Below are 12603 nucleotides of genomic sequence, written 5' to 3'. Positions count from 1 at the left end.
GCCAGTATGCCAAAAGCTTTCTTTACAACCCTGTCTACCTGTGACGCCACTTTCAGGGAATTATGTATCTGAACTCCCAGATCCCTTTGTTCCTCTGCACTCCTCAGTGCCCTACCATTTACTGTGTATGTCCTACCTTGGTTTGACCTTCCAAAATGCAACACCTCACACTTTTCTGCATTAAATTCCATCTGCCATTTTCTGGCCCATTTTTCCAGTTGGTCCAGATCCCTCTGCAAGCTTTGAAAGTCTTCCTCGCTGTCCACAACGCCTCCAATCTTAGTATCATCAGCAAACTTGCTGATCCAATTTACCACATTATCATCCAAATCATTGATATAGACAACAAACAACAATGGTCCCAGCACAGATCCCTGAGGCACACCACTAGTCACCAACCTCCAGTCTGAGAAGCAATCATCCACTATCACTCTCTGTCTTCTCCCACACAGCCAATTTCGAATCCAGTTTACAACCTCTCCATGGATACCAAGTGTCTGAACCTTCTGAACTAACCTCCCATGTGGGACCTTGTCAAAGGTCTTACTAAAGTCCATGTAGACAACATCCACAGCCTTTCCTTCATCTACTTTCTTGGTAACCTCCTCGAAAAACTCTACAAGGTTCGTTAAACACGACCTACCACACACAAAGCCATGCTGACTATCCTTAATCAGCCCTTGGCTGTATAAATAATTGTATATCCGATCTCTCAGAACACCTTCCAATAATTTACCTACTACTGACGTTAGGCTCACTGGCCTATAATTATCTGGTTTACTTTTGGAGCCTTTTTTGAACAATGGAACAACATGAGCTACCCTCCAATCCTCCGGCACTTCACCCGTGGCTAAGGACATTTTAAATATTTCTGCCAGGGCCCCTGCAATTTCTACACTAGTCTCCCTCAAGGTCCGAGGGAATATCATGTCAGGCCCGAGGGATTTATCTACCTTTATTCACTGTAAGGCAGCAAGCACCTCCTCCTCTTTAATCTCTATATGTTCCATGAAACTACTGCTTGTTTCCCTTCCTTCCTTATACACTATGCCAGTTTCCTGAGTAAATACTGATGCAAAAAAACTGTTTAAGATCTCCCCCATTTCATGAGGCTCCACACATGGACGACCACTCTGATCTTCAAGGGGACCAATTGTGTCCCTTACTATCCTTTTACTCTTGATATACTTGTAGAAACCCTTCAGGTTTACCTTCACATTATCTGCCAAAGCAACCTCATGTCTTCTTTTTGCCTTCCTGATTTCCTTTTTTAGTATTTTCTTACATTTTCTATACTCTACAAGTACCTCATTTGCTCCTTGTTGCCTATACCTGCTATACACCTCTCGCTTCTTCTTAACCAGATCGCCAATATCCTTTGAAAACCAAGGTTCCCTATGCCTGTTAACTTTGCCTTTAATCCTGACAGGAACATGCAAACTCTGCACTCTCAAAATTTCGCCTTTGAATGCCTTCCACTTACTGAACACATCCTTGCCAGAAAACAACTTATCCCAATCCACTCTTCCTAGATCCTTTCTCATTTCCACAAAATTGGCCTTTCTCCAATTTAGAATCTCAACTCGAGGACCAGACCTATCCTTATCCATAATTAACTTAAAACTAATGACATTGTGGTCACTGGACCCAAAATGTTCGCCTACACATACTTCTGTCACCTGACCTGTCTGGTTCCCTAATAGGAGATCAAGTATTGCATCCTCCCTCGTTGGTACCTCTATATATTGATTTAGAAAACTTTCCCGAACACATTTGACAAACTCCAAGCCATCCAGCCCTTTTACAGTATGGGAGTCCCAGTCAATATGTGGAAAGTTAAAATCTCCTACTATCACAACTTTCTGTTTCTTACATCGGTCTGCTATCTCTCTACAGATTTGCTCCTCCAATTCTCTCTGACTATTGGGCGGTCTATAATACAACCCTATTAGTGTGGTCACACCTTTCTCATTCCTCAGCTCCACCCATATGGCCTCTGTAGACGAGCCCTCCGGGCTGTCCTGCTTATGCACAGCTGTGATATTTTCCCTGACTAGTAATGCCACTCCTCCCCCTTTCATCCCTCCCCCTCTATCACGTCTGAAACACCGGAACACCGGAACATTGAGCTGCCAGTCCTGCCCCTCCTGCAACCAAGTCTCACTAATAGCAATAATGTCGTAATCCCACGTGCCAATCCATGCCCTAAGCTCATCTGTCTTTCCGACAATACTCCTTGCATTGAAATAGATGCACCTGAGAACATTTCTATCATGTACAAACCTTTGATTTCCGTCTGTACATGCATTCCTCGCTTGACCTTTATCCTCCTCCACCTCACTATCTGCTCTAACACTCTGGTTCCCCTCCCACTGCAAATCTAGTTTAAACGCCCTGGAGCAGCACTAGCAAACCTACCCGCAAGGATGTTAGTCCCCCTCCAGTTCAGGTGCAAACCGTCCCATCGGAACAGGTCCCACCTTCCCTGGAACAGAGCCTAATTGTCCAGAAACATGAAGCCCTCCCTCCTGCACCATCTCCTTAGCCACATATTTAGCTGCATTATCCTCCTATTTCTAGCCTCACTAGCACATGGCACAGGTAGCATTCCTGAGATCGCAACCCTGGAGGTCCTGTCCTTCAACTTTGCACCTAACTCCCTAAACTCTCTTTGCAGGACCTCCTCCTCCTTCCTATCCACGTCAATGGTGCCTACATGGACCACGACATTTGGCTGCTCACCCTCCCTCCTGAGAATACTGAGAACTCGATCCGAGATATCGCGGACCCTGGCACCAGGGAGGCAACAGACCATCCGGGATTCTCGATCTCTCCCACAGAACCTCCTATCTGTCCCCCTAACTATTGAATCCCCTATCACTACTGCTCTCCTCTTTTCCCTCCCTCCTTTCTGAGCTGAGGGTCCAGCCTTAGTGCCAGAGACATGACCACTACAACTTGTTCCTGGTAGATCATCCCCACCAACAGTATCCAAAACGGTATACCTATTGTTGATGGGAACGGCCACAGGGGTGCTCTGCTCTTTCTGTCTATTCCCCTTCCCTCTCCTGACAGTCACCCAGCTACCTGCCTCCTGACTTTTAGGGGTGACTGTCTCCCTGAAACTCCTGTCTATTACTGCCTCTGCCTCCCGAATGATCCGAAGTTCATCCAGCCCCAGCTCCAGTTCCCTAACTCGGTTTGTCAGGAGCTGCAGCTGGATGCATCATTTGCAGGTGTAGCCATCAGAGACAATTGTCCTGTCCCTGACTTCCCACATGCTGCATTCGGAGCACTCGACTGCCCTAACTACTGCCTCCATTACCTACTCCTAATTTCATTAAAGGAACTTACCCGGCCTTACCCCACTGGGAGAAAACTCGTCCTCAGCCTCTGCTCGCCGAAGCCTCTCAAGCCAAAGCCTCAAAGCTCCACTCCTTCACTGGGCCACTCACACACTGGCCGCTCCTCTTCAGCTTCCCCTCCTTTTATTTTCAATCTCTGCGCTCTTTTTCAAATGACCTCCCTTCAAGCTTCGCGCTTTTTTTCAAATGACTTCCCCTCGCTCTCTGCGTTATTTTTCAAAAATATCCCAGTGGATATTCAGCATCTGCCGCATGATGGACAACTCCAAAGGCTCATCACCCGCCTCACACTCAGCATGGTCCTGGCCTCCAGCAATCTTCCAACTGCCAGTGCCTAGGGCACTCTCTGCCTCCACCAGTTCCTCATGCTAGTGTGTAGTGCCCTCATCAATGTGCAATACCAATGGAGCTGACGCACTAATGCCCACCAACATCTGCACTGGTGCTGGGTTCTGAGAGAGGATCTGACACGGGTTCCTCTGTTGGTGGCTTCTCCTCCGGTGTCAATGGAGGATCCTCAGGGTCTCTGCTGCATCTTGAGCGTGATGCATCTGAGGGAGGAAGACAACATTGTCAGTAGATATCATCATCACAAAGTGACAGTGCATGCAAGACAGTTTGTTGACACAATGGACAACTGCCGCACTGAGGCATTGTGATTGGATGAGCAATGGGGGCTCTTGGTTTAAACTTCTCATTGGAGATGCGATAATCCTACATTTCTTATACATCCCCAGTCTCCCACCTGTACACCGGACTCTTGCCGTCCTCCGTGACCCCCGCCTCTCAGTGACCTGTGGCCCTTGCTCCACACTCACATTCCAACTCCAGGGCGTCCATCTCGAACTTGCTGATTATGAGCAGGTTGGCCATCCTCACCACCCGTTCGTGTGTGTTCCACAGCATTATGGCTTCTCCTCTCCTGTATGGACAAAAGTGTATTCATTAGTCTGCCCTCTACCCGCAACAACATATCAGCATCGCGCCCCCCACCCACCCAGCCCCCAGGAGAACCAAGTTGAGGTGCCTATCACATTATCATACCTCACCCTTCTATGCAATCAACACTAGCACATAGATCTCCCAGCCTTGGTCGGCACAGGCATATGTGCCATTTGGCACTCTAAATCTTACACCCCTGAGCACCATGATGAATGGCCATCCTCCAAGACATCTATACATAGTTCAATGCTAAGTTGGTACTCAGACTTGCAGAGCACAGAAGATCATTGAGCCTTTTGCAGCACTGGATCCATATAGCACCACATTATGCCCACTCACCTGGGCTGCCACCTACATCCACACCTTCTTCGTTTGGTGTGGTGGCTCCTCTTGGCCAGCCTGTGGCATAAGTATGTCACGCCTGGCACTCACAGCCTCCACTAGAGTGCGCAGGCACTCGTCCAAGAAGCAGGGGGCAGAGTGCCCACCAGCATTGCCCTCCCACCTGGCGTGCCCAGCGGTGTTGAGACCGTGACACCTTCCAACACCAAAGTCTTCAGTTCTTTCCTGGACACTAGCTCACTCAGGGTTCTTTGCACCTCCTGGCAGCCTTCAGGGAGCTGCCCTTGCTCTGTTCAAAGATCCCACCATGTCCCCATTAGACCCGGCGCCTCGACATGCTCCCACCCCCGCTGGGAGAGCAGATCCTATGTCCGGTCACGTTTCATGCTGGCCAGCCCTTAATTGGCCAGTCAGCATGAAATTGTATCCGGCTTGCGATTGCTGGTAGGAGCTGTTAACGCCTCTGCTTCCAGTCCCGCTGATCGCACGCGCATGGCTTATGTAAAATTCAGGCCATAGTATCATTGAAGAATCAATATAATGAGGAATCATAGAATCATGCAGCACAGAAGGAGGCCATTTGACCCATCATGCTTGTGCTGTCTCTTTGAAGGAACTATCCAATTAGTCCCACTCCCTTATTGTTTCTCGATTGCCCTGCAGGAAGTTGAATTACCTTCAAGATCAAGTGAGGGAGACCAACACAACATATATCACACTCACCAGATCATTAAACTCTCTTTTCAATAGAAACATAAGGAATAGGAACAGGAGCAGGCCATGCAGCTCTTGACTGCTCCACCATTCAATATGATCGTGGCTGATCATCGGCCTTAACTCCATTTTCCCACTCACTCCTCATATTTCTTGATTCCCTGAGAGGCCAAAAATCTGCCTATCACAGCCTTAAATGCATTCAACAATAAAGCATCCACATCCCTTTGGGGTAGAGAATTCTTTGAGTGAAGAAATTTCTCCTTATCTCAATCCTAAATGATTGTCCCCTTACCCTAAGACTGTGTCCCTGTGTTCTAGATTTCTCCAGCTAGAGGAAACAACGTCTCAGTGCCCACTCTGTCAAGTCCTTTCAGAATCTTCTACGTTTCAATGAGATCACCCCTCATTCTTCTAAACTTCAGAGAAGATGGGCCCAATTTACAGCCTCTCATCATAGGACAACCCTCTCAACCTTGGAACCATCTAGTCAACCTTCGCTGCACTACCTCCAAGGCAAATATATCTTTTCTCAAATATGGTGACCGAAACTGCAGACAGTACTCCAGGTGTGGTCTCATCAAAGGCTGTACAATTATAGGAAGACTTCCTTATTTTTGTACTCCAATTCCCTTGCATTAAAGGCAAACATGCCATTTGCCTTCCTAATTGCTTGCTGCAAGCTGACTTTCTATCTTCCTTGTACAAGTACACCTGAGTCTCTCTGAACATCAACATTTACAAGTTTTGCGCCTTTTAAAAACTTTCTGCTTTTCTATTCTTACTATGAAAATGAATAACCTCATGCTTCCCTACATTACCCTTGATTTCTTCTTCTAAGTTTCCAAGATTTCCACTAAGCCACCTTACCCAAAGTGTTGTTTAGGCGCTTCCTCACACAGGTCATTGTTATTGACTTGATTTTCCAGACAGTTTTCTCATTAGAAACATCAAACTTTATTTACAGGCTGCAGCAGCAGTTACATGCTTCCATCAAGCTCCACAACTAGAAGAAGAACCCCCACGCTAAGGTTCCCCAAGTTTAGAGCTGATTCGCTCACACTGTCACGTGATACTATACAACACAATAAGTCTTAAGGCTACAGTCACTACATTCCTTAAAGCTACAATTACTACAGTGATGAAGTTTACTTTCATCAGTTTTACTCTGGTCATAAAATGGCACAGCACAGAATGAGGCCATTCAGCCTATCGTGTCAATATATATTCCCTGATAGAGCTATTTTAAATTAGTCTAAATCCCTTAATTTGGGTATCCTGGAATATCTTGAAGGAGAGTTCTGGATTAACATTATCTGTGCTGTTTAGTATTTTACAATGCATTGATGACTCATTATAGAATTCAACAATTAGTCAGCAAAGTTTGCTGACTATACAAAGTTGGGCGGGAATGTAAGCTGTGAGAGGATATAAACAGGTTAAATGAATAGGCAATTGGGTGACAATGGAGTAATATGTAGGGAAGCGTGAAGTTATTCATGTGGTAGTAAGAATAGAAAAGCAGAAAGTTTTTAAATATGCCAGTTCAGTTGACTATTTTACTTTTAAAATTAGTTAAAACATCATTTACAGGAGAGAAATGAGAGGGAAGTGATTGTTTAAGTTTATTTTTTGTTTCCTCTTGGCTGCCTATACTTTGGTTAATGGGATGCAAACTGCAGGAATGCTCTTCCTGGACCAAGAAAAATAAAAGTTAAAGGTATTTTCATCGCTCAACATTGGCACAAATGGTCAGAATATTGCAGCACAAAAACTGCACATTCATACCTTTAAATTGCTTTCAGGATCCTATGTACATCCTAGGACCTTAACTTGCATATTACAATTGTCTCCTCATCTCAGAGCCCTATCCAATGTGGCCATGGCTGGACCTCCAGCATAATTGGGGTGCTATGAAATCCAACATCATTTTCAGGCCACTATATCTAACCTAGGCATTTAATATTGGCCCCAGTGTGTTTTCCAAGTTCCAATTTGTTAAGTTCTTAGCTTGGGTCATTGTAGGCCTCCAGCAGCTATAATTAGACACACCAGGATCAGATATGGTATAGTTAGCTGCGGAGTAAAACCACTTCTATGTTACCGCAGTGGCATGCCTTTGGTCCCGACTTTAAGATATACCCAACCTCACTGAAACAGAGGGACTTTTCTATTTGTCACACCATATATCGCTGATTGAGGTTACCAATTAAAGCTGAATTCATGCTAGTTCCATCCTGGAAAAAAATGGATTCGGGTAGCTCAATTCATCTGGTGTAGAATGCTTCCAGCCAGGAGGAATTAAAAAATAGGAAAGAGCTTGCATGTATATCCTTTCTCTTCTTTAAAATGCGCCAGTGAATCTTTTATATCTGGACCTCAGCTTAATGTCTCATTAGAGTGATGGTGTTTAGTGATTTCACTGATACTAAACCAGTTTCTTTGTTCTTCAGGAGTTTATTCTAACTTGTTCCAAATTATGTTGTATGAATAGTGAATGGCTGTATTTCAGGCTGGAGGGAGGCACACAGAAGTGTTCCCTAAGGTTCAGCACGAAAGTCATTGCTATTTCTGATACACATTAATGACCTAGACTTAGGGTTTACAGCATAATTTTAAAATTAGCTAACAACCCAAAACTTGGAATCAGTGAGGACGATAATATTAGACTTCAATTGGAGTGATATTAGCAAACCATTTCAAATTTACCCTGGGATCCAAGGGTTTCCCAGACTTCTCAGCAAACCAACAGCACAGTGGCAATTGAGGTGGCTGGATCAATCTCATGGAAATACTGAAATAAACATTCAGTACTCAAGGCTGCTTTCTTACCTACTGTTCACAGTAATTTTGCTAAGAGATTACTTCCTTCACATTGGATGTTTTCCCAAAAGCGTCAGGATGAATGGCATCATGGCTACCTTTGATTGCATCTCAGCCGAGGACCAATATGACCACAATCAGCATAAGTGCCATCCTGCTGTTTAGAGGTCTGTTGCTGTACAGCAGGGAGAGTAGCTTCAGGGGAGAGCACAAAGGGGAACAACTGAAGTGACAAGATGAAGAACCCAGATCATCCTTGTACAATTTGGAGGGGTGTGGGGTGTTAGAAGGGGAGAAAGTGGAGTAGGGAGGTGAAGATGAGAAAAGTGATGAGGGAAATGCACCCCAACTGCTCAAATTGCTGCCTGGGATGTCCTTATTCGTGCGAGGTTGACTTAGGTTTTACGGCTTCTTGCATGTCATCCGCAGTTTGACACTGCGCTCAAGCTGCTGAATGTCTGAGCAACCTCCAACCATACTTCTCTGTTTCTGTCACGGTTTCTGTTCTGCCACATAGCATGCCTCTCTGGCTCCTCACAGCCCCCAGTAGCACATTGATGAACTGGGATGCAGCCTCTGAACACCTTGAATCCATTCAGAAACTTCCTCTTCTCTTCTCCCCAACTCCAATTCCTCCAAATTGCATCTTTGGATTGGCCCTTTAAATACTGGAATCATGCAGATCATCATCAAGCTACTGCTATGGATTCAGCAGCAAACCCCAGATACAGATTCAAAGTAGCCTCTGCACAAATACTTGAAGGAGAAAAATTCTGTAGGGGTCTGGGGAAGAGTAGGGAAGTGAGACTAATTGGATTGCTCTTCGAAAGAGCCAGCAGACTCAAATTACTGATTGGCTTTCTTCTGTGCTGTACTATTCTGATTCTATAATAAGCATTCACTGTTCAAACAAAACTTTAGCCCTTGTTTAAACGGATGGATCCTAAGGGATGAATCTACAATAATTCAAGCAGAGTGTGAGACAGAGATAGGACTGTGGCCTTTATTCTCAATACCTGGAAGAAAGTTGGGAGTATGGATGTGAAGAACCACTCCTACATTTTTTACGTGGTTTATTTTAAATGGGCAATGCACAGGAAATCTAATTTTTATGATCTAGATTCTAGACATTGTTTGGGGCCTGAGTTTATCAAACAGTTGGTAATTGTGCGTGAGCAGGCACAACTTCCAGTTTTATACAGTAAAACATAATTTTAACACCACAGCCTACCTAACTGCAGGTTACTTTCATATGTTGCACATTTCCTTTAAATATCAACTCAGGCTTTCTTTATGAAATTCCCACAATAAGGTTTTGTGCAGCAGAAATATACATCAGCACAGCGAAACTGCATATATTCAGAAACAGTTACGTACTCGCAGCCAGCACTCGTTCTGTAGATTACTACAGTAATAAGTTTCATGGAGGAGGTGGAACAAGAACAGCTTGAGATGACCGTGCAGGAGCTGAGCAGGGTTAGTTTGCAGACAGATAAGCCATTCTTACTCCCTACCTGTGACAGAAACAAAGGAGGCATAGTTGGAGGCAGCAGCAAGAGAGGCGGGTCATGTGGCATCATTAACACCAGTATTAGCTACGTGAATCTCGCAAAACAACAGTGCCTTAACGTATTTGGTGAAGAATTTTCCATTTTTGAAACTAAGTGCCGTGGCGGCGGGTTCTGCTGGTCGGAGTGGTGGAAAATCACACCTGCTTTCGCCCTCGGAAGCTCATTAATTATGCATAGGCGAGTAGCTCTCTGAATCACATGGTGGATCAGGAACTGATTCGTCCGCCCCACCGTTACAGTTGAAATTATTAAAACGCTGCCCGAGCACATGCATTTCACTCCCTCTATCCCAGCTGTCTTTCAGGAGACCCAGTAGAGATGTCTGGGCAGCAGAAGAAGAAGGGTGCCCCAAGGTTTAGCCACGACTCCCTCGAGGCATTGAAAGGCATTGAATGCCAATACTGGGAAGTGTTTTATCCAAAGGATGGCTCCAGGAATCAGACCAGCCTCACCTCACCAGCCTGTAGCAAGTCAGGTCAGCGGGGCTGGCAACTACCCACGCAACGCCATCCAGTGCAGGAAGAGGATGAACAATCTCATCCACTTTGCCAGGGTAAGTCAACCTTCAGCTCACTCCAGTCTCACACTCTCATCATTGCATCATGCACTCACAGGGTTACACTCTTCAGGGATCTCACACAATATTAGCATGGGGCACATATCAGCACTGATTGTCTCATGGAAACTTCCATATCACCACCATCTCATCTATCATGTTGCACAAACTGCATCCTCAGCCCTTTCCACACACTGGGGGCTTGCATGTTTCCCAATCTCTGCTCCATCCCTTCTCCTTGCACTCCTTTCTTTTGTCTTCGTGCAGACCAACTTGCCCACAACAGAAGGGAGAGATCCCAGACAGGAGGAGGGATGGTCAACATCACAAGAGCCATTCAAATTTGAGGAGGATGCCACTGAGCTGGCTGGGGAGGACAGGGATTGCTCCTGTGGGGAAGGCAAGATCAGCTTCTCCCAGCAACCTAGTACAGATGAGACTTTCATGAGTTCATCACCTCCTGATGTCCACAGTGAGTGATATGCAATCTTACATTCTGCCTGCTCATGAACAAACTCTTGCTTCTATCTTTTACAGGCTCCAGCAGGACCATGCAGAGGAGTAGTGCCAACATAAGACCCAGCCACCAGCCCACCTCAGGTGAGGATGCTGAGGACCCAACCTAGGAAGATATGTCTGAAGGGTTCTCAAAATTCCCACATTTTTCATATCATCAACAAGGATATGACCTTTGCACTTTTACCTGAAACCAGACAACGAGAGGAGACAGAATACGCATTCTTCCCTTTAAAACAATCAACCCAGAAAAAGACTTAAACTAAAGCCCATCAAAATCTTGCATAAATAATCATTACTAACTACTAAGGCAGGAAGACGACAATCAATGCAATTATGCAAACCTATCAATACTCCACATATACAATGGTTTTCAGTTCAAAACTAGTTACAGGGGGAGGAAGACAATGAGAAACATCATGCGAGCCCATTAAAAACAAGGAGACAACAATCACCTGGGGAAGCCCACCAAAATCAAACAAAGAACTAACCTTGATTTAGATTGAGATAAGAAATTCGAAAAAAAAAACAGCATAACTGGGCCAGCAGATCTGAAGTGAGCAGGTTTTGGCAGTGACACAGAAGGGGGAGCAGTTTTGAAAGCTGACACAGGCGGGTGAGCAGAGTTTAAGCAGGGAGCTGAGCCAAGTGGAGGAAGGGAAACTGGAGGTTTGCAGGCCCGCAGGCAACATCACGGTGAGGGGCACGGGGTGGCAGGCTCAACCGAAGACAACAAGGCCACAACCGCAGCCCTCCACGAAGATCGACCACCCACAACCGCGCCCTCCACCCAACTGAAGAACCTTCGCAGATTCCACAGACCAGGACCACGTGGGGACGGCAGGCCCGAGATGACACAAAGAGCATACCCCAAAACTGCAACTGGCTTACCTGGCTGGATTTCGAACTGTCAAGGAACCCTGGTTGGTGAGCATGATCCCTGACCTCTCCTAGTTCAATTTAGTTAGGTTTTGGGGTTGGGGCAAGGGTAAGGGGATTAGTAGCGTGATTTTCCCTCATTATGCCATGTGTTCCCCATTCTTAACTAAGTGCACTTTGTAAGTCTGTATAAAATCAGTGTAATCCTAATGTTATAAGTTCATTTGTGACTTCAATAAACTCAGTTTTTTTCTTGCACCAAAACCAGTTGTCTGCTGCACTTTGTCATAACCCCCAAATAAGTCCAAGGTCTAGAACCCAGGGAGTGGGAGCGATTTGAACCGCTCAGAAGTCAGAGGTGAAGCTGACACACACAGCACCACCCCCAACAGTCACTGCGTTCATCCGCACCCTCCACAAACACAGAGAGACACACCTCGGTGAGTCATAGTTCTAGATTAGGTTCAGGGTCACTTTCTGGAGAACGCCTCACTGACACGTCTCCACAGCAGTCAGAGGCAGTGACAGCGCAGGTCTCTGGCACTCGGAGGACGGCTGGAGATCAAGCACCCACTGAGTCTGAGTCAGAAGATGAGGCTCTGCGAGCGGCCACTGAAATAATGCTGGAGATGCAATGACAGTCAGCGGAACATCAGGCAGAGATGCAAGAGTCGCTCAGAAGATGAGAGCAAAGGATGGAAGAGTCCATCTGTGTTGTGTCTGATGTCATGGCTCTGACATGCCAGCGCCTCAAGGTCACCAGGGGAAGGGTGGTGACCACTTTGGAACCTTGTTCCAGCAGGTTTTGCCAGATTTGCATTTGGAACTGCACTCCATCACTGTAGGCATTGGAGGGATCCATGTGTGGTTAGATGAGAGGGGTGTGGGGCATCTT

General features: G+C 45.9%; 1 long non-coding RNA gene across 1 annotated transcript in view; it reads right to left on the bottom strand.

The window, feature by feature from the left end:
• Positions 1-4148: 4148 nt before the first annotated feature.
• LOC144691202 (uncharacterized) overlaps positions 4149-12603 on the bottom strand; it is a 66735-nt gene continuing 58280 nt past the window's right edge. The window contains exons 2-3 of the long non-coding RNA XR_013579057.1: positions 9560-9700; positions 4149-4282 (exon numbers count right to left, since the gene is read on the bottom strand). This is a non-coding gene — a long non-coding RNA (uncharacterized LOC144691202). The remainder of the gene's footprint in view (positions 4283-9559; positions 9701-12603) is intronic.

This window comes from Cetorhinus maximus, chromosome 15, assembly GCF_964194155.1.
Source record: "Cetorhinus maximus chromosome 15, sCetMax3.hap1.1, whole genome shotgun sequence".
Lineage (NCBI taxonomy): Eukaryota > Metazoa > Chordata > Chondrichthyes > Lamniformes > Cetorhinidae > Cetorhinus > Cetorhinus maximus.
This window is presented reverse-complemented; position numbering and strand designations above follow the sequence as displayed.